We start from the raw sequence: 22,559 nt of genomic DNA on the forward strand, positions 1-22,559 counted from the left end.
ACTGTATTATAATGTTATATGACATGGTACTATGAAGACATGACAGCAGTGTTGCCCCCTCATCCAAGGTCAGCCTGTGCATAATAGTGTGTTTTTAATAGATGATTTATATATCTAGATACTTTGGAGAAGCTCCTTGACTTCATTCCTCAGGTAATGGAAAGATAGATGGATGGATGGTCGGTCGGTTGTCGGGCACGGAGTCCATTATGGCAGATGGTTGTCGGGTACGGAGTCCATTATTGTAGTGGCCATCACAGCAGCCTGCCGCTCGAATTGATCAATGAAAGCTAACTGATGTGTCAAGAAGGATTTTCGCAGCCTTCATGCACAGTCTCCATTCTGTAGCAGACGTGCCTCCTGAGAAACAGAAAATAGGAGCACGAGTAGGCCATTTGGCCCTTCGAGCCTGCTCCACCATTCAATATGATCATGGCTGATCCTCTATCTCAGTACCATATTCCCGCTCTCTCCCTATACCCCTTGATGCCTTTTGTGACTAGAAATCTATCTAGCTCCTTCTCAAATATATTTAGTGACTTGGCCTCCACAGCCTTCTGTGGTAGAGAATTCCACAGATTCATCACCCTCTGAGTGAAGAAATTTCTCCTCATCTCAGTCCTAAATGACCTACCCCATATCCTGAGACTGTGATCCCTCGTTCTGGACCCCCCAGCCAGGGGAAACATCCTCCCTGCATCCAGTCTGTCTAGCCCTGTCAAAATTGTGTATGTTTCAATGAGATCCTCTCTTATTCTTTTAAACTCGAGTGAATAGGGCCGAGTTGATCCAATCTCTCCTCATAAGACAGTCCTGCCATTCCAGGGATCAGTCTGGTGAACCTTCGTTGCACTCCCTCTATGGCAAGTATATTCTCTCTTAGGTAAGGAAACCAAAACACCCAGGTCCCTTTGTAAATCAACATTTCCCAATCGATCACCATTTAAATAATACTCTGCCTTTCCTTCCAAAGTGGATAACTTCACACTGTACTGCATCTGCCATGTATTTTCCCACTCACTCAACTTGTCTAAATCGCCTTGAAGCCTCTTTGCATCCTCCTCACAACTCACGATCCAACCTAGTTTTGTGTCGTCAGCAAACTTGGAAATATTACATTTAGTTCCCTCATCCAAATCATTGATATATATTGTGAATAGCTGGGGCCCAAGCACTGATCCCTGCAGTACCCCACTGGTCACTGTCTGCCACCCCGAAAAAGACCCATTTATTCCTACTCTCTGTTTCCTGTCTGTTAACCAATTTTCAATCCATGCCAGTATATTACCACCAATCCCATGGAAAGGAGGGGGCCTCTGGCAGTGACTTGCAATCATAGGCACAGGATCAGCCATGTGACCAAAATCTCAGTACCAGCCCTTGCACGGTGCCTTCTATGGGCATCTCAAAGCAGGGACACCTCACCAACTCATGAACAAGAACTTCCTGGCATTGAAGAAAAAACAAATACACCCACTCAGTAGGATGTAACTAGTGAGACAGAAGTATTATCACAGGATGAAACACATGGCATTAGTGATCAGAAAGAACTGAGGGGATGTTAAGAACATAAGAAATAGGAGGAGTAGGCCATACGGCACCTTGAGCATGCTCCACCGTTCAATCAGAACACGGCTGATCTTCAACTTCAACTCCACTATCCCTTGATTCTCAGAGTCCAAAAATTTATCAATCTCAGTCTTGAATATAATCAACGACAGAGCATCCACAGCCCTCTGGGGTAGAGAATTCCAAATATTCACAATCCTCTGAGTGAAGAAATTCCTCCTCATCGCAGTTCTAAATGTCTGATCCCTTATTGTGAGACTATGCCCCCTAGATCTAGACTCTTCAGCCAGGGGAAACATAGTCTCAGCATCGACCCGGTCAAGCCCTCTTAGAATCTTATATGTTTTATAAGATCACTTCTCATTCTTCTAAATTCCAGAGAGAATAGGCCCATTCTATTCAATCTTTCCTTAAAGGACAACCCTCTCATCCCAGGAATCAATCTGAAGAACCTTTGTTGCACCACCTCTAAGGCAAGAATGTCCTTCCTTAGGTAAGGAGGCCAAATCTGCACACAGTACTCCAGGTATGGTCTCACCAAAGCCCAGTACAGTTGCAGCAAGACTTCCTTACTCTTGTACTGCATTAGGAACCAGATGACTCTTCCTGGGGGGTGGAGGAATTCACGACATGCAAGACAACGCAGGTGATCTTATTGAAACATAAAAGATTCTAAGAATGTCAGGGCATCCTGTGGAATGTGGCAATCCAGGAGATTTCTACAGCAACAAAATGTCAGGAGGAGGTTCTAAGGGCAATTGTGCTTAAAGATTGGCAGCCAAGACTGCTTTCACAGATTCCCTCAAAAACACCTTTGCTCAAAGTTTTCATGATTTCACTAGCATTATTCGATCTGTTCTCACATTGACTGACTGAGCTTGTAAGCAGCATAAGTGGGCTGCAAGGAGTGGTCGCAAATGTAACCCCGCTATTCAAGAACGGAGGGAGAGAGAAAATAGGGAACTACAGGCCAGTTAGCCTGACATCAGTCGTCGGGAAAATGCTGGAATCTATTATAAGGAAGTGATAACAGGGCACTTAGATCATAATATGACTAGGCAGAGTCAACATGGTTTTATGAAAGGGAAATAGTGTTTCACAAATTTATTAGAATTTTTTGAGGATGTAACTAGCAACATAAAGGGGAACCAGTGGATGTAGTATAATTGGATTTTCAAAAGGCATTCGATAAGGTGCCAAATAAAAGGTTTTTACGAAGATAAGGGCTCATAGGGTTGGGGGTAATATATTAGCATGGATAGAGAATTGGTTAACAGACAGAAAACAGACAGTAGGGATAAATGGGTCATTTTCAGGGTGGCAGGCTGTAACTAGTGGGGTTCCGCAAGGATCAGTGGTTGCGCTTCAGCTATTTACAATCTATATTAATGAAATGGATGAAGGGACCGAGTGTAGTGCATCCAAGTTTGCCTATGATACAAAGCTAGGTGGGAAAGTAAGCTGTGAGGAGGACACAAAGTCTGCAAAGGGATATAGACAGGTTAAGTGAGTGGGCAAGAAGGTGGCAGATGGAATATAATGTGGGGAAATGCGTGGTTATTCACTTTGATAGGAAGAATAGAAAACTGAATATTTCTATTAAATGTTGGTGCCCAGAGAGACTTGGGTGTCCTGATACAAGAAACACAAAAAGTTACCATGCAGGTACAGCAAGCAATTAGGAAGGCAAATGGCATGTTGGCCTTTATTGCAAGGGGGTTGGACTACAAGAGTAAAGAAGTGTAACCACAATTGTACAGGGCTTTGGAGAAACCTCACCTGGAATACTGCGTACAGTTTTGGTTTCCTTATCCAAGGAAGGATATACTTGCCTTAGAGGCGGTGCAACAAAGGTTCACTAGATTAATTCCGGGGATGAGAGGGTTGTCGTATGAGGAGAGGTTAAGTAGAATGGGCCTATACTCTCTGGAGTTTAGAAGAATGAGAGGTGATCTCATTGAAACATAAGATTATGAGGGGGCTTGACAGGGTAGATGCGGAGAGGTTGTATCCCCTGGTTGGAGAGTCTAGAACTAGACGGCATAGTCGCAGGATAAGGGGTCGGCCATTTAATGAGATGAGGAGGAATATCTTCACTCAAAGGGTTGTGAATCTTTGGGGTAGAGAATTCCAGAGGGCTGTGGATGCTGAGTCATTGAGTATATTCAAGGCTGAGATAGATTGATTTTTGGATGCTAGGGGAATCAAGGGATATGGGGATCAGGCAGGAAAGTGGAGTTGAGGTTGAAGATCAACCATGATCTGAGTGAATGGTGGAACAGGCTCGAGGGGCCGTTTGGCCTACTCCTGCTTCTTATGTCACAATAGTTTAGTAAAATAACGGGCCAGAACTTCTGCAGAGGGGCCTGGCAGCACTTGCCACAGCTCCTGTGAATTAAATTAATGAATATACTTACTGCGGGCTCTGTGGGTCGACTTGCTTGATGTTGAACTTTAAAAAAATTGTGTGCTATCAGCTCAGCCTCTGAGCAGCGTGAGTTGATGCACATGGAACAATCTGTGAGGATAGAAGACACACCCACAAAATCTGTCAGGAAGAGAAGTCACGCCCACAAGCAGGCAAGCAAACTTCATACATTTAAAGTTAGTATTCTGGAACTCACTGTAAATAAAAATTTAACATTTTTTAAATAAAAAGCCAAAAGAAATAATTGAATTAAATTAAGAGAGATAGAAGGAAAAAGTAAAAAAAAATATTTTTTTAAAAAATGACGAAAAACTATTAAAATAAGTAAGATGAGATTCCACATTTTTAAAATTTAATTTTTAGTTGTTTAGCAGTCATTAAGACTAACCTCACTTTTAAAGCTCAGTTTGGACCTGGTATTGTTAACCGTATTTGTTTGGTGGTGTAATTAGTTACTTTCCAGCTGGGCGGATAAGCAAGTTTGCGATTTTTCAATCATTTCTCTGATTTCAGCATACGATGGCCCTTTAATTCAAAGCTGTCAAATTGTCTGTGAACCAATCGGAGCAAGTTCACAATTTCTGCGTTTTATTGTGCATGTGCAAACGCAGGAACTTGCTCCTTCAATTCACCATTAAAAACAGGTCGCACAGTTGAGCTCCTCCGTTATTGCGAGAGCAAGTTCTGCCCCAATTTTCTGGAACTTGAAACACTTCAGCTGTGCTGAAATTAATGTGAGGCTTGACTAGATGAGAATATTTCCTACTTCGAATTGTTTCTATGTTGATAAAAGCATCAACTCTTTCAATGTAAAACATAAGTTCAACAAGTATATTTCCAACATTAATAAGTGGTTAATAAACTCTCAATGTGGCTTATAATCATGTTTAGGTGAAAATACATTTTAAAGCAATTTACAAAAAGATAGCTTTTTCTTTACCAGTTTGTGCACTGCACTGCTGTCATAACTGTTTACACCGTAAGAAAAATATACTCCACAGTATCTCAATATATAATTGCAAGTTGCTGTTGCATACGAATGCCACATGCAAGTCCTTTGCTTCCCCGCGTGTACCATTTATGAGAGGGTTACAGTTAGAAAATTTAACTATTTTTCAGCTTTGCATGCAACATCATTGCAATTTTTTCATCTGACTCATTTGCTAGCACTCAAATCTAGGTTAGGCAGTTATTGGTTCTTCAGCATTGCACTGTGTCAGCTTTGATTAAGTGTGCTGTATTATTGAAAGTGTCACTCCAGTAAAATGTTAAACTGCAGTCTCATTTGCTTGTTCTGTGGTTCTGCTTTATATTAAAGGAACAGAAAGTTCTCCTAACATCCTGACTAGCATTCCTCCCTCAACTAATACCATCAAAAAAAGATTAACTAGTCATTCACCTCACTACCGTTCGTAGGACATTGCTGCTGCATTTACCTACATAACATTCACTATGCTCCGTACAAATGCAAGGACTGAATTAATTTAAGATTTTAACTCCAGATGTTGGGGGAAGAGATGAGAATGCTGGTCCTATCTGCTTCCCAAAACTCTCCCACCAAATCGGTCTTCAGATTTCCCTCGAATGTGGACAAATGGAAGATAATGAAATTAATTAGTCACAGGTCAGCAGGTAGGTGATTGGCTGGTGAGTATTACAGTTTTTTTTTCCTCTGAGTTAGGGAATTGGGTAAAATTTAATTAAAAGCTAGAAACGTAAAAGTACTGGTAGAACATTAAAATTAAAAACTTAAACTACTTAACTAGAGTAACAAAACCAAAAATAACCGTATTTAAGGCTTAATTTGTTTTTGCTTGGTTTAAGTTAATCTAATAAATTAAGGCACAGCAGGGCAGCTCAGACCTGTGGAATGCACGACCTGTGCCATGTGGGAACTCCAGGACGCTTCCCGTGTCCTGGACAACCACATATGCAGGAAGTGTTGTCAGCTGGTGGAGCTCGAGCTCTGGGTTTCGGACCTTAAGCAGCAGCTGGTGTCACTGCAGTGCATCCGTGAGGCTAAGAGTTTTGTGGATAGCATGATTCAGGAGGTGGTCAATTAAGAGAGTGCAGGCAGAGAGGGACTGGGTGACTGCCAGACAGACAAAAGAGGACCAGGCAGGTAGTGCAGGAGTCCCCTGAGGGCATCTCACCCTCCAACCAGTATTGAGTTCTGGGTACTGGTGGGGGAAGAGGGTTCCTCTGGGGAGTGCAGCCAGAGCCAAGACCAGAGCACCATGGGTGGCTCAGCTGTACGGGGGCGGGGAGGAGAAAGGTCGAGACAGCAATTGTGATAGAGGATTCTATAGTTAGGGGAGCAGACAGGCGTTTCTGCGGCCGCAAATGTGATTCCAGGATGGTATGTTGCCTCCCTGGTGCCAGGGTCATGGATGTCACCGAGCGCTGCAGGACATTCTGAAGGGGGAGGGTGAACAGCCAGAGGTTGTGGCACATATCAGTACCAACGACATAGGTAAGAGAGATGAGGTCCTGCAAGCAGAATATAAGGAGTTAGGAAATAAGTTAAAAAGCAGGGCCTCAAGGGTAGTAATCTCAGGATTACTCCCAGTGCCACGTGCTAGTGAGTATAGGAATAGGAGAATAGACCAGATGAATGCGTGGCTGGAGGGTTGGTGCAGGAGGGAGGGATTTAGATTCCTGAGGAATTGGGACCAATTCTGGGGAAGGTGGGACCTGTACAAGCCAGACGGGTTGCACCTCAACAAATCCGCGACTAATATCCTTGCAGGGGGGTTTGCTACTGCTGTTGGGGAGGGTTTAAACTAGAGTGGCAGAGGGATGGGAACATAAGCAGGAAGTCAGAAGAGAGTAAAGTTGAAAGCAGCAAGAGAGGGGAGGACCCAGGGGAAATTTACAATATAAATAGTACAAATAGTTGTTCAAGAACAAGTGAAAGGGAAAAGCGTAGAGCAGCAGAAAGAGTGTGTACTTTAGGCACTGCAGATAAAGTGAAAACTAGAAGGTGTAAAGCGATTAACCCAGCATCAAAGCTGAAGGACAGGCTAGGGTGTGTGGCCCAACTACGAGTTCTATATACAAACATACGGAGTATAAGGAATAAATTAAATTAACTACAGGCACAAATTCAAATTGGAGGGTAGGACATGATAGCTATTACTGAGACATGGCTGCAGGATGGTCAGGATTGGGAACTAAATATACCAGGTTATAAAGGTCTACAGGAGACATAGGGAAAATGGAAGAGGGGGAGGAGTAGCCTTAGTGATTAGAGATGAAATCACTTCAATGATAAAGGAGGATATAACGAGAGGTAAGCAGCCAACAGAGACATTATGGGTTAAATTGAGAAATCGGGAAGGATCTAAGACTATAGTGGGAGTTGTGTGTAGGACCCCTGGCAGCAGCCCTGAAGTGCTAAATTGTATAAATACAGAGATTAGACAAGCATGTAACAAAGGCATAGTGGTCTTAATGGGGGACTTTAACCTTCACATCCTAGAGTACTAAAGGAAGTGGCCCTGGAAATAGTGGATGCATTGGTGATCATCTTCCAAAATTCTACAGACTCTGGAACAGTTCCTAGAGATTGGAGGGTGGCAAATGTAACCCCACTATTTAAAAGAGAGAGAAAAAACAGGGAATTACAGACCAGTTAGCCTAACATCAGTAGTGGGGAACACTTGGAGGGCGTTAATGGGATTGGACAAAGTCAGCATGGGTTTATGAAAGGGAAATCATGCTTAACAAATCTACTGGAGTTTTTTTGAGGATGTAACTAGTAGGATAGGGGAGAACCAATGGATGTGGTGTATTTGGATTTTCAGAAGGCTTTTGATAAGGTCCCACACAAGAGGTTAGTGTGCAAATTAAAGCACATGGCATTTGGGGGGGTGGGGGGGGAATATACTGGCATGGATTGAGAATTGGTTGACAGACAGGAAACAGAGAGTAGGAATAAACGGGTCTTTTTCCGGGTGACAGGCAGTGACTAGTGGGGTACCGCAGGGATCTTTGCTTGGGCCCCAGCTATTCACAATAGATATCAATGATTTGGATAAGGGAACTAAATGTAACATTTCCAAGTTTGCAAACGACACAAAGCTGGGGTGGAATGTGAGCTGTGAGGAGGATGCAAAGAGGCTCCAATGTGATTTAGACAAGTTGGGTGAGTGGGCAAGAACATGGCAGATGCTGTATAACGTGGATAAAAGTGAGGTTATCCACTTTGGATGTAAAAACAGAAAGGCAGATTATCTGAATGATGATAGATTGGGAAAAGGGGAGGTGCTACGAGACCTGGGTGTCCTTGTACACCAGTCGCTGAAAGCGAGCATTCAGGTGCAGCAAGCAGATAGGAAGGAGAATGGTATGTTGGCCTTCATTGCAAGAGGATTTGAGTACAGGAGCAGGGATGTCTTACTGCAGTTATACAGGGCCTTGGTGAGACCACATCTGGAGTATTGTGTGCAGTTTTGGTCTCCTTATCGGAGTAAGGATTCCTTGCCATGGAGGGAGTGCAACAAAGGTTTACTAAACTGATTCCTGGGATGGCAGGACTGATGTATGAGGAGAGATTGGGTCGACTAGGCCTATATTCACTAGAGTTTAGAAGAATGAGAGGTGATCTCATCTAAAGATATAAAAATCTAACAGGATTAGACAGACTAGATGCAGGGAGGATGGTCCTGATGGCTGGGGAGTCCAGAACCAGGGGTCACAGTCTCAGGATATGGGGTATGCCATTTAGAACAGAAATGAGGAGAAATTTCTTCACTCAGAGGGTGATCAACCTGTGGAATTCTCTACCACAGAAGGCAGTGGAGGCCAATCATTAGATGTTGTCAAAAAGGGATCAAGGGATATGGGGAAAAAGCAGGAACAGGGTACTGAGTTAGACGATCAGCCATGATCATTTTGAATGGCGGAGCAGGCCCTAAGGGCCGAATAGCCTATTCTTGCTCCTATTTTCTATGTTTCTATGTTTCACATAGATTGGGAAAAGCAGACTAGCAACTGTCAGAAAGGTAGTGAATTTCTTGAGTGTATCCGGGATAGTTTTCTACAGCAGTATGTCCTAGAGGCAACAAGGGGGCAAGCCATACTAGATTTAGTAATGAGTAACGAACCAGATTTAATGAACAGCTATCCAATAGCGATCATAACATGATCGAGTTCAAGGTAATGTTTGAAAGGGAAAAAAGTGAATCAGTAAACTGGGCAAATCTGTTAATGGGTAAAACGACTGATGATCAGTGGGAAATGTTTAAAGAAACATACAGAACTTAGGGCCTGCTCCGCCATTCAAAATGATCATGGCTGATCGTCTAACTCAGTACCCTGTTCCTGCTTTTTCCCCATATCCCTTGATCCCTTTTTGACAACATCTAATGATTGGCCTCCACTGCCTTCTGTGGTAGAGAATTCCACAGGTTGATACCCCTGAGGGGCAAGAACTCTACTTGCCAAAAAAAAAAGCCATTGACAACTAAAGAGATAAGGGACAGTATAAGACATAAGGAAAGGGCATACAAAAAGGCAAAAATGGCACAGATCCTGGCGAATGGGAAAGATACAAAGAACAACAAAGGGTCACAAAACAAATAGTAAGAGCTACAAAAAAGAGAGTACGAACAGAAACTTGCAAGGGATATCAAAACCAATAAGAACTTTTATAGTTATATTAGGAAAAAGAGGGTGGTCAGGAGCAGTGTTGGCCCCTTACAAACTGAAAGTGCGGATATTGTCATTGACAATGGGGAAATGGCAGACATGTTGAATAATTACTTTGCGTCAGGAGAAAAAGAGGATAGCATGCCGGAAATCCCAAGAAAACTAATATTGAATCGGGGACAGGGATTCAATAAAATTAACATAAGTAAAGCAACAGTAATGAAGAAAATAACAGCACTAAAGAGTGACAAATCCCCAGGACCAGATGGTTTCCATCCCAGGGTTTTAAAGGAAGTAGGTGAGCATAATGCAGATGCCCTAACTATAATCTTTCAAAGTTTTCTAGATTCAGGAACTGTCCCTCTAGATTGGAAAATTGCACGTTACTCTGCTTTTTAAGAAAGGAGAGAGAGGGAAACCAGGGAATTACAGACCAGTTAGCCTAACATCTGTTGTGGTGAAAATGCTAGAGTCTATAATTAAGGATAGGGTGACTGAACATCTCGAAAATTTCCAGTTAATCAGAGAGAGCCAGCATGGATTTGTGAAAGGTAGGTCGTGCCTGACAAACCTGACTGAATTTTGAAGAGGTGACGAAAGTAGTGGACAGGGGAATGTCAATAGATGTTATTTATATGGACTTCCAGAAGGCATTTGATAAAGTACCACATAAGAGACTGTTAGCTAAGATAGAAGCCCATGGACTTGGTTAGGAAGTTGGCTGAGCGAAAGGCGACAGAGAGTGAGGATAATTGGTAGGTACTCACATTGGCAGGATGTGACTAGTGGAGTCCCGCAGGGATCTGTCTTGGGGCCTCAATTATTCACAATATTTATTAAAGACTTAGATGAAGGCATAGAAAGCCTCATATCTAAGTTTGCCGATGACACAAAGATTGGTGGCATTGTAAGCAGTGTAGATGAAAACATAAAATTACAAAGGGATATTGATAGATTAGGTGAATGGGCAAAACTGTGGCAAATGGAATTCAATGTAGGCAAATGTGAGGTCAACCACTTTGGATCAAAAAAGGATAGAACAGGGTACTTTCTAAATGGTAAAAAGTTAAAAACAGTGGATGTCCAAAGGGACTTGGGGGTTCAGGTACATAGATCATTGAAGTGTCATGAACAGGTGCAGAAAATAATCAATTAGGCTAATGGAATGCTGGCCTTTATATCGAGAGGACTAGAGTACAAGGGGGCAGAAGTTATGCTGCAGCTATACAAAACCCTGGTTAGACTGCACCTGGAGTACTGTGAGCAGTCCTGGGCACTGCACCTTCGGAAGGACATACTGGCCTTGGAGGGAGTGCAGCGTAGGTTTACTAGAATGATACCCGGACTTCAAGGGTTAAGGTTACGAGGAGAGATTACACAAATTGGGGTTGTATTCTCTAGAGTTTCGAAGGTTAAGGGGTGATCTGATCGAAGTTGATAAGATATTAAGGGGGACAGATAGAGTGGATCGAGATAAACTATTTCCGCTGGTTAGGGATTCTAGCACTAGGGGACACAGTCTAAAAATTAGAGCCAGACCTTTCAGGAGTGAGATTAGAAAACATTTCTACACACAAAGGGTGTTAGAAGCTTGGATCTCTCTTCTGCAAATGGCAATTGATACTAGCTCAATTGCTAAATTTAAATCTGAGATAGATAGCTTTTTGGCAACCAAAGGTATTAAGGGATATGGGCCAAAGGCAGGTATATGGAGTTAGATCACAGATCAGCCATGATCTTATCAAATGGCGGAGCAGGCACAAGGGGCTGAATGGCCTACTCTTGTTCCTAATTACAAAAATTTGAAGATTGTGTTAAAATGCAATATAGAAAAGTAACACAAATTATTTACACAATACTAATTTGTAAACTGATAAAAAGTTACATTTTTACTTGAAATAATCATGTAGATTTTCCCTCAAGTAAATCCACTGAGGCATAAGGAAAAAAAATGAATGCTGAATCAAAGAAGCAGACAGTAGGAAAGGTGTCCAAAGGCTCAGTTGAAGAGGTGGGTTTAAACAGCATCTTTAAAAAGAGGGACGTGAAGAAGCAGAAAGGTTTAGGGAGAGAATTCCAGAGTGTGACGTTTAGGCGGCTGAAGGCATAGCCACCAAAGTTGATGTGAAGGGACAGGGGGATGCATAAGAGACCAGAGTCAGAGCAATGGAGCGTTGTGGGCTGGGGGTTTGTAAGGCATGAGGAGATAGAGAGGTGTAAGGCAACAAAAGGATTTAAACACAAGCATAAGAATTTTAAACTGGAGATATTGGAGGTCCGGGAATCAATGTATGTCAAAAACGACAGGTACGATGGGTGAGTGGGATTTGGTGCGAGATAGGATCTGGGCAGCAGAGTTATGGAGGGTGGACGCTGGCCAGAAGAGAATTGGAATAGTTTAATCTGGAGATGCCAAAAGGAATGGATAAGGGTTTCATCAGCAGATGGGCTAAGTCAGAGACGGAGACAGATGATGTTATGGAGGTGGAAGTAGGTAGTCTTTGTGATGGAGAATTTGGTGTTGGAAACTCAACTCAGGATCAAAAAGGATGCCAAAGTGGCGAAGTCTGGTTCAGCTTCTGACAGTAGCCAGGGAAAGGATGGAATAAGTGGCATGGGTATGGAGTTTGTGCCAGGGTCGAAGGTGATGGCTTTGGTCTTCCCAATGTTTAGCTGCAGGAAATTGTGGGTATTGCACAACTGGATAACGGGCAGTCTGTCAACAGAGGCTGCGGAGGAGTTAGAGCAAGGTTTCTTCAGCGACATGTGGAAGGTATAGAAGATAGTAAATGGTATGGAAAAGGTTAATCTGGAATACGATTTCAAATTAAACTGTGGGAGCCGAACATGAGGACACAGGTTCAAACTAGTAAATGATAACTTGGAATGGACTCCTCTGGGCAGTGATGGGTGGCAAAAATCCTGGAATCACTTAAGAAACAACTAGATGCAGCATTAAGGAGTGGGGAGGGTTGGAATGAGAGAGAGAGAGAGAGAGAGAGAGAGAGAGAGAGAGAGAGAAAATATGAAAATGGGTCAACGATCTTACTCATCTATTGATTTGATGCAGAGGTACACTGTGACAAAGAGGATAGCTGGAGTAGGTGAGGAGTACACACGGTCACTGAAATGAGTTGGAAAAAAGTCAGTCATATCTATATTTGAGTTGTACTTCTCCAGCATATAAAATTATTTTTTAAAATCAAATGTATTTTTCAAAGTTACATCGTAAATACCAAACAGGAATAAATAAATCTAACTTAAACATTACAATAGTTGTATAAGAGGGGAGCGTTGCTTTACAACCAGTGCTTATCTACAGTAATAAGCCTTACAGAGTAATCACACAATGTCCTTATGCACCATTAAACTAGCTTTAAATGAGTCAAAGACTACCTGATTACTACCAAGTTATGCAGAGTAATTTCATTTTTAGCAGGAGTAGTAATATGATGCAGAGAAACCATTAACAAAGTCACCAGTTGTCTATTGACAAATTCGAGGCTAAAGTTCATCCACCAATCTTGGAATGATTTTTCATCTGTCATTGTGGTGATTGTAATCCTTGGTCATGCATATAAAATATTTAAGCTGATTTAGAAAAGCACAATAAGGAAAGGTTTGCTAAAGAGAGTACAATCCACTGATCCACAAAAAATGAAAATGCCTTTCATTCCAAAAAATGAGCTGTTTTTCATCCTATCACACCAGGCTAAAACCTAAAGCACTACCAATTATATCTTTGAATAGCCAGAAAAAGATAGTAAGAAAAAAAATACTTACATCTAAAAAGCACTTAACATGACCTCATGACGCCCCAAAGCACTTCACAAGTGATGAAGGACTTTTGAAGTGTAGTCACCGTTGTAATGTCGGGAAATGGAGCAGCCAATTTATGCATGCAAGGTCCCACATACAGCAATAAGTTTAACGACCAGATAATCTGTTTCAGTGATGTTAAGGGATAAATATTTGCCAGGGCACCAGGAGAACACCCCTGCTCTTCTTTGAATTGTGCCATGGAATTTTTGTTATAACCACCTGACAGGACAGGACATTGATTTAATGTCTCTTCTAAAAGACAGATCATCCGACAGTGCAGCACTCCCTCAGTACTAGACTGAAGTGTCAGCTTAGATTACGTGTTCAAGTCTCCGGAGTGGGGCTTGAATCCACAACCTTCTGCCTCAAAAGCAAGAGTGCTATCGCTGACCCAAGGCTGAATCTAATTCTACTTTGTATTAAATGTAACACAAGAAGCACATAAGTGAGGGATGTGCAGAGGCATTCCATTCCATCAAATCTCATTGCGCAAGCAAATTCTCTATTGAGTAGGAGCTCTTCTGGGATTCAGCTGGAGAAATGTCGTAGGGCATAGTAGATGGAGCATTACTATGAATTTAGCTGACCCGAGAGTGCTCGATGCTGTTACTGGGTGCCCGAAATGGGAAGAGTTTCAGTACCAAAATCAGTGATGAGCACAAAAAAAATTATATGACTATATAATGGAGTCTTGATAGGGAGAAACGGTTTCTGCTGGAAGGAGGGTTGGTAACCAGAGGACACAGATTTAAGATAATTGGCAAAAAATCCAAGGGGGAAATAAGGAGATTTTTTTTTAAACCCACCAAGTTGTTACGATCTGGAATGCATTTTCTAAAAGGGTGGTGGAGGCAGATTCAGTAGTAACTTTCAAAAGGGAATTGGATATATACCTGAAAAGAAGAAATTTGTAAGGCTATGGGTAAGAGCAGGGGAGTGTGACTAACTGGATAGCTCTTCCAAAGAGCTGGCACAAACATGATGGGCTGAATGGCCTCTTTCTGTGCTGTATAATTCTATGATTTATACAAAAAAAATGTTCATTTAAAAAAAGTGTGGTAAGGAAACATTTTGGATCAATAAACTAAGTCTTACTGTTTGAACCTTGCACTCTTATATTGCTTTTGTATAGTAACTGCAAATTGTATTATTAAAAAGAATGAATAGTTAACACGTTCCAACATTTAAGATTGCATCAGGAAGCTAAATTCATGATTTAAGCGAGATTTAAAAGTCCATTAGGAAATTACACCATCTTGTACCTATTTCCTTCTGTCTAAATCTTTCAAATTTACATTATAATTTATTTTTCTGTATATAAATTTACATAATGTACTCCAAAAATATTTTGTTACTAAATCACATTCTTTTATATTTGTTATTCAATTCATATACATACATTTTTGTATGTGCTTATATAGGCCGAGCTGCCTACCAGCAGCATCCTACGCAAACAAGGACCCAGAATTTGCTGCAAAAATAACAGCGAGTTCACGGAGATCTCCGTTATTAATGCGAAAAAACCCAGCAATTTGTGGTGTGCCGCTCTGCCATTAGCCTCGCAAAAACCGGAGTTCGCAGTCAATCTCCCCAGGAGTGTCAAAAAATTGCTGCATTTGCACTGTGAATACGAATTAAGCTCACCACAGAAAATTAGGATTGCAATTTCACGGCATAAGGACCGTTATTGGGGTGATTTTTGTTTCCAATGGCCTTCCACTTTAAAACCAGTTAGCAATTAATTCTGCACATGCCACAAAAAGCATGCAACCAGGATGCGTGTTAAACTGGGGAAATTATAAAAGGAAGTAAATCCTTCGCAGAGAAAAATGCATTAGGGTATACAATTAAATGATAGGACTGAAAGGAAGGAGAGCACAGATTGGAAAGTGCTTTACTGGACGCGAATGTTGCCGGAGAGAATATGCGGGCTAGTAACTGGCTGGTAAAGCAAGAAATGTTTCTCACCAGTAGAGAGCAAGATAATCAAATTTGATTTGTTGTGGATTCTGGCTGGGAGTAAAGTCAATGCTAAATTCATTTCAGCTCGCCAGGATTTAACAGTTTGCCCTCCCCCGGTCCCTCAACCCTCTCCTCATGGTATGTGGGTCCACTAGAGCTTAGGGAATACATTTTTTTAATATTTGATCATAGAATGTGGGCGTCGCTGGCAAGGCCAGCATTTATTGCCCATCCCGAATTGCCTTGGAGAAGGTGGTGGTGAGCCGCCTTTTTGAACCGCCGCCGTCCGTGTGGTGACGGTTCTCCCACAGTGCTGTTAGGAAGGGAGTTCCAGGATTTTGACCCAGCGACGATGAAGGAACGGCGATATATTTCCAAGGCGGGATGGTGCGTTTCTTGGGGGGGGGGGGGAAAACGTGCAGATGGTGTTGTTCCCACATGCCTGCTCACCTTGTCCTTCTAGGTGGTAGAGGTCGCGGGTTTGGGAGATGCTGTCGAAGAACCCTTGGCGAGTTGCTGCAGTGCATCCTGTGGATGGTACACACTGCAGCCACTGTGCACCGGTGGTAAAGGGAGTGAATGTTTAGGGTGGTGGATGGGGTGCCAATCAAGCGGACTGCTTTGTCCTGGATGGTGTCGAGCTTCTTGAGTGTTGTTGGAGCTGCACTCATCCAGGCAAGTGGAGAGTATTCCATCACACTCCTGACTTGTGCCTTGTGGATGGTGGAATGGCTTTGGAGAGTCAGGAGGTGAGTCACTTGCCGCAGAAGACCCAGCCTCTGACCTGCTCTCGTAGCCACAGTATTTATACGGCTGGTTCAGTTAAGTTTCTGGTCAATGGTGATCCCCAGGATGTTGATGGTGGGCGATTCGGCGATGGAAATGCCGTTGAATGTCAAGGGGAGGTGGTCATTGCCTGGCACGAATGTTACTTGCCACTTATGAGCCCAAGCCTGGATGTTGTCCAGGTCCTGCTGCATGCGGGCTCGGATTGCTTCATTATTTGAGGGATTGCGAATGGAACTGAACACTGTGCAATCATCAGCGAACATCCCCATTTCTGACCTTATGATGGAGGGAAGGTTATTGATGAAGCAGCTGAAGACGGTTGGGTCTAGGACACTGTCCTGAGGAACTCCTGCAACAATGCCCTGGGGCTAAGATGATTGGCCTCCAACAACCACTACCATCTTCCTTTGTGCTAGGTATGACTCCAGCCACTGGAGAGTTTTCCCCCTGATTCCCATTGACTTCAATTTTACGAGGGCTCCTTGGTGCCACAGTCGGTCAAATGCTGCCCTGATGTCAAGGGCAGTCACTCTCATCTCACCTCTGGAATTCAGCTTTTTTGTCCATGTTTGGACCAAGGCTGTAATGAGGTCTGGAGCCGAGTGGTCCTGGCGGAACCCAAACTGAGCATTGGTGAGCAGGTTATTGGTGAGTAAGTGCTGCTTGATGGATGGTGTCGTCGACAGTGCTATCACTTTGCTGATGATTGAGAGTGGACTGATGGGGCGGTAATTGGCCGGATTGGATTTTTCCTGCTTTTTGTGGACAGGACATACCTGGGCAATTTTCCATTTTGTCCGGTAGATGCCAGTGTTGTCGCTGTACTGGAACAGCTTGGCTCGAGGCGCAACTAGTTCTGGAGCACAAGACTTCAGCACTGCAGCTGGGATGTTGTCGTGGTCCATAGCCTTTGCTATATCCAATGCACTCAGCCATTTCTTGATATCACGTGGAGTGAATTGAATTGGCTGAAGACTGGCTTCTGTGATGGTGGGGATATCGGGAGGAAGCCGAGATGGATCATCCACTCAGCACTTCTGGCTGAAGTTGGTTGCAAACGCTTCAGCCTTGTCTTTTGCACTCACGTGCTGGACTCCGCCATCATTGAGGATGGGGATGTTTATCGAGCCTCCTCCTCCCGTTAGTTGTTTAATTGTCCACCATCATTCACGACTGGATGTGGCAGGACTGCATAGCTTCGATCTGATCCGTTGGTTGTAGAATCACTTAGCTCTGTCTATAGCATGTTGCTTCCGCCATTTAGCATGCATGTAGTCCTGAGTTGTAGCTTCACCAGGTTGGCACCTCATTTTTAGGTACGCCTGGTGCTGCTCCTGGCATGCTCTTCTACACTCCTCATTGAACCAGGGTTGATCCCCTGGCTTGTTGGTAATGGTAGAGTGAGGAATATGCCAGGTCATGATGTTACAAATTGTGCTGGAATACAATTCTGCTGCTGCTGCTGCTGATGGCCCACAGTGCCTCATGGATGCCCAGTTTTGAGCTGCTGGATCTGTTCTGAATCTATCCCATTTAGCACGGTGGTAGTGCCACACAACACGTTGGATGGTGTCCTCAGTGCGAAGATGGGACTTCGTCTCCACGGGGACTGTGCGGTGGTCACTCCTACCAATACTGTCATGGACAGATGCATTTGCGACAGGTAGATTAGTGAGGACGAGGTCAAGTCAGTTTTTCCCCTTGTGTTGGTTCGCTCACCACCTGCCGCAGGACCAGTCTGGCAGCTATGTCCTTCAGGACTCGGCCAGTAGTGGTGCTACAGAGCCACTCTTGGTGATGGACATTGAAGTCCCCCACCCAGAGTACATTTTGTGTCCTTGCTATCCTCAGTGCTTCCTCCAAGTGGTGCTCAACATGGAGGAGGACTTCTTTTTTTTTTATTTGTTCACGGGATGTGGGCGTCGCTGGCAAGGCCGGCATTTATTGCCCATCCCTAATTGCCCTCGAGAAGGTGGTGGTGAGCCGCCTTCTTGAACCGCTGCAGTCCGTGTGGTGACGGTTCTCCCACAGTGCTGTTAGGAAGGGAGTTCCAGGATTTTGACCCAGCGACAATGAAGGAACGGCGATATATTTCCAAGTCGGGATGGTGTGTGACTTGGAGGGGAACGTGCAGGTGGTGTTGTTCCCATGCGCCTGCTGCCCTTGTCCTTCTAGGTGGTAGAGGTCGCGGGTTTGGGAGGTGCTGTCGAAGAAGCCTTGGCGAGTTGCTGCCGTGCATCCTGTGGATGGTGCACACTGCAGCCACAGTGCGCCGGTGGTGAAGGGAGTGAATGTTTAGGGTGGTGGATGGGGTGCCAATCAAGCGGGCTGCTTTATCTTGGATGGTGTCGAGCTTCTTGAGTGTTGTTGGAGCTGCACTCATCCAGGCAAGTGGAGAGTATTCCATCACACTCCTGACTTGTGCCTTGTAGATGGTGGAAAGGCTTTGGGGAGTCAGGAGGTGAGTCACTCGCCGCAGAATACCCAGCCTCTGACCTGCTCTCGTAGCCACAGTATTTATATGGCTGGTCCAGTTAAGTTTCTGGTCAATGGTGACCCCCAGGATGTTGATGGTGGGGGATTCGGCGATGGTAATGCCATTGAATGTCAAGGGGAGGTGGTTAGACTCTCTCTTGTTGGAGATGGTCATTGCCTGGCACTTATCTGGCGCGAATGTTACTTGCCACTTATCAGCCCAAGCCTGGATGTTGTCCAGGTCTTGCTGCATGCGGGCTCGGACTGCTTCATTATCTGAGGGGTTGCGAATGGAACTGAACACTGTGCAGTCATCAGCGAACATCCCCATTTCTGACCTTATGATGGAGGGAAGGTCATTGATGAAGCAGCTGAAGATGGTTGGGCCTAGGACACTGCCCTGAGGAACTCCTGCAGCAATGCCTTGGGGCTGAGATGATTGACCTCCAACAACCACGACCATCTTCCTATGTGCTAGGTATGACTCCAGCCACTGGAGAGTTTTCCCCCTGATTCCCATTGACTTCAATTTTACGAGGGCTCCTTGGTGTCACACTCGGTCAAATGCTGCCTTGATGTCAAGGGCAGTCACTCTCACCTCACCTCTGGAATTCAGCTCTTTTGTCCATGTTTGGACCAAGGCTGTAATGAGGTCTGGAGCCGAGTGGTCCTGGCGGAACCCAAACTGAGCATCGGTGAGCAGGTTATTGGTGAGTAAGTGCCGCTTGATAGCACTGTCGACGACACCTTCCATCACTTTGCTGATGATTGAGAGTAGACTGATGGGGCGGTAATTGGCCGGATTGGATTTGTCCTGCTTTTTGTGGACAGGACATACCTGGGCAATTTTCCACATTGTCGGGTAGATGCCAGTGTTGTAGCTGTACTGGAACAGCTTGGCTAGAGGCGCAGCTAGTTCTGGAGCACAAGTCTTCAGCACTACAGCTGGGATGTTGTCAGGGCCCATAGCCTTTGCTGTATCCAGTGCACTCAGCTGATTCATCAGCTGAGTGAGGACGGTAGCTGGTAATCAGTAGGAAGTTTCCTTGCCCATGTTTGACCTGGCAAGGCCCAGCAACATGAAAGGGCAAGTCAGTTTAATCTGAGCGACAACCCCATAAACATTGCTTCCAATTATAAGTAACCAACAATCACCATGCTGATTCCACAAGTAACATCATGCTTTGAATTGAGCCTTCAAGTGTAGGCAGCAGCTGCCTTCGGTTCCTGAATTTCATGAATTAAAAAACAATCTTAACCCTGGGCTGGAGACTGTCTTATTCATATGTTTATGTAGCATATTCCATAGGCAAAAAATTTTAGACCTACACAATTTTACATGTAACATGATAATATTTTAATAAACTTTGTTTAAATAATCAGATGTCCAAGCTGCCACTTCAGAGCTTTGCTAACCATTCAAATCCTTAAATTTAATTAGTTAAGGAGATAGGCTATTGATCCCATCGGTCATCATGGTCCCAGATGTCCCACTGACCTCGCAATTATCAATTCACACTTCCAGCAATTTGCAGCGCAAAAATGAAGGGTGAAGAAAAAAAATCCAACTCACGGCGCCCATCACGACATGTCCACTCCAGCAAATTCTGCGCCCAGCACTTTTGGTAGGATTTATCTCTTAAAATAATACACCAGGATTAACCAGGACAAACTTTTTGTCTTTGTGAACTTGCAGTCCATAAAGCCCCACAGGCCACATTCCAAGCTTAAATCCTCGTTCTTAGTAATCTGCATAAATCTGAAACTGCTGATCCCAACAGGTCTTCGTGTTCATTTATCCAATAAGGAAACAACACTAACCCCCACCACCTTCCAAACCTTCAGGCCTACAAAAGTTTTCGGGACGAACAAGGGAGAAGCAAATACACGAACAAATATTACTGAGTTGCCTGGGCTCCTTGCAGACCGAATCGTTTAGTCACTCACTAATTTTACCTGCTCCAAATCAGAGACCGAGCCCTTTTGTCTTTTAAAAAAAAAGCTCCGTCTATATTCTGCACTGGGAAACAGCAGTTTTAATTAAAGCACAGCGGCTCGCTGTGCTTTAATTAAAACAAATGAATGCAGTTGCAAGTGTTAAAACCTTTAATGGAAACTGCAGAAATAAGGAACATGCGTTCATTTACCTTCTCACTTATCGCATCGATTAAACATGCACCTTTTAAAACATTCTGCAGAAAGTAAACACACTCATTACACCTCACCTCCCTTGATCAGGTTATTGATTAACGCTCCCGAGGAACCAAGCAGAGCAAGTCCCAGAGCGAAGATCTGCTACAGGACATCACAGGAGACTGTCGGGGCAAAATCGAGGTCAACATCCTCCAACGTGACCATAGATATTAATAGCTGGTAAAAGAGGCATACGCATGGGGGCGGAAATAACTACCGTTAATGGCGAAATGAGAAGGAAGTTCAGGCGTTGGCACATATGCAGTGAAACATGGAAATCCGGAACTTGCTCCTAGTGGTTCGCAGGCGATATAACAGCTTCCAGTTAAAGTGATCTCTCAAGTTGCAATCTGAAAAATCATTGAAAAGGTGTAAACTTGCTTATCTGCCCAACTGGAAAGTAACTAATTACTCCACCAAAAAGGTACACTTAAAAATACAAGGTCTAAACTAAGTTTTAACAGTAAGTCTTAATGACTGCCAAACAACCAAAAATTAACTTTTTAAAATGTGGAGTCTCATTACTCTTTACTTTGATAGCTTTTGGTCATTAAAAGTTTTTTAAAATTAAAAAATGTCTTTTTTTTTTCCCTTTTCCCTTCTGTCTCTTTATTTCTTATTTCTTACCCTCTCTTTTTTTCACTGTCTATAGTTGTTTTTACATTGATTTAAAATGTTGTACCTTTCACTTCCTTAGTTTAAGGTTTTAAGCCTGCAGAGACAGTGAATGCAGCTGTCAAAAATGCTGCGATCTGATTGGTCGATCCTTCCGCTTCTCCCAGGGTTCCAGCTTCGCCTGATCAAACGCCCGGCTCTTCTCCGCTTCTCATTCGAGGAAGAGGCCGACGAAAAGACCGCGCTAAGTTTGTGGGTTAGTATAAATCTATGGAGTGGCGAGCAGTGTTGTTTCGCCAGTTGGGGGGGGTTGTCGGCCGATTGTGGGGTCATGTCACGCCAGCTGAGCTTGTTGGGCCTGGATGAAGCACTCTTGCTCCTCCGGGCCCACAAGCAGTGCAATAAAGGCACTCACCTCATGGATCCAGCCCTTCCTGCCTGCTTTCACCTGATGTGAATTGGAAGCGATGGGAAACCTGAACAGGTAAGGTTAAAGTTGTTTTACTTTTGTAATACACAAAAAATTAAGTACCTCAACTATTTCAATGAGGTACATTGCCCCTTTAAGTATCAGCCTGCCAGCTTTAAGTGAGAGCGGGACTTCCGGGTGTCTGTCATCCAAACACGCCTGGGTTAAACCCGGAACTGGCGTATTGGAGCCGGGATGCGGTCCCACTCCAGAAATCCACCATTTTCACTGCCCGTGCCCTCAACTCACCCGTTCTTGGTGGTTAAAATTACCCCCCCCCCCCCACCCATCTTTTTGACATATACATGCTTCATTTTCATGCCTCAGTATGGGCCAACCAAAACCTACCTTTTGTAGATAATTTATTTTGAGGTTTTCCATACTGCCAACATATTCCATACCAGAATATTAGATTGTGCAGAAGGTGATACTGTCCTCCAGACTTCACACAACCTCTTCCTGCGTTAGTTAAAATCCTGCTTAGCTAAGGATTTTGAAGCTGCCCTCTTACCTGAATTAACAAAGTGATTAAAGTTCCATATTCATGCCAAGTATGGAAATCTTAAATGTCAGCCTGGCTCAGTG

General features: G+C 43.8%; 1 protein-coding gene across 3 annotated transcripts in view; it reads right to left on the minus strand.

Annotated features, from left to right (window-relative positions):
* Positions 1–21,172, minus strand: part of dusp23b (dual specificity phosphatase 23b) — a 31,992-nt gene extending 10,820 nt beyond the window's left edge. The window contains exons 1-2 of one of the 3 annotated variants that reach the window (XM_067984322.1): positions 20,923–21,172; positions 3,987–4,087 (exon numbers count right to left, since the gene is read on the minus strand). The gene's annotated coding sequence lies outside the window, so the exon portion shown is untranslated. Of the gene's footprint in view, positions 1–3,986; positions 4,088–20,844 lie in introns of all 3 variants that reach the window. The other 2 variants (XM_067984321.1, XM_067984323.1) reach the window with 2 other exon arrangements.
* Between the last annotated feature and the right edge of the window lie 1,387 nt (positions 21,173–22,559).

Source organism: Heptranchias perlo, chromosome 5 (assembly GCF_035084215.1).
Source record: "Heptranchias perlo isolate sHepPer1 chromosome 5, sHepPer1.hap1, whole genome shotgun sequence".
NCBI classification, from domain to species: Eukaryota; Metazoa; Chordata; class Chondrichthyes; order Hexanchiformes; family Hexanchidae; genus Heptranchias; species Heptranchias perlo.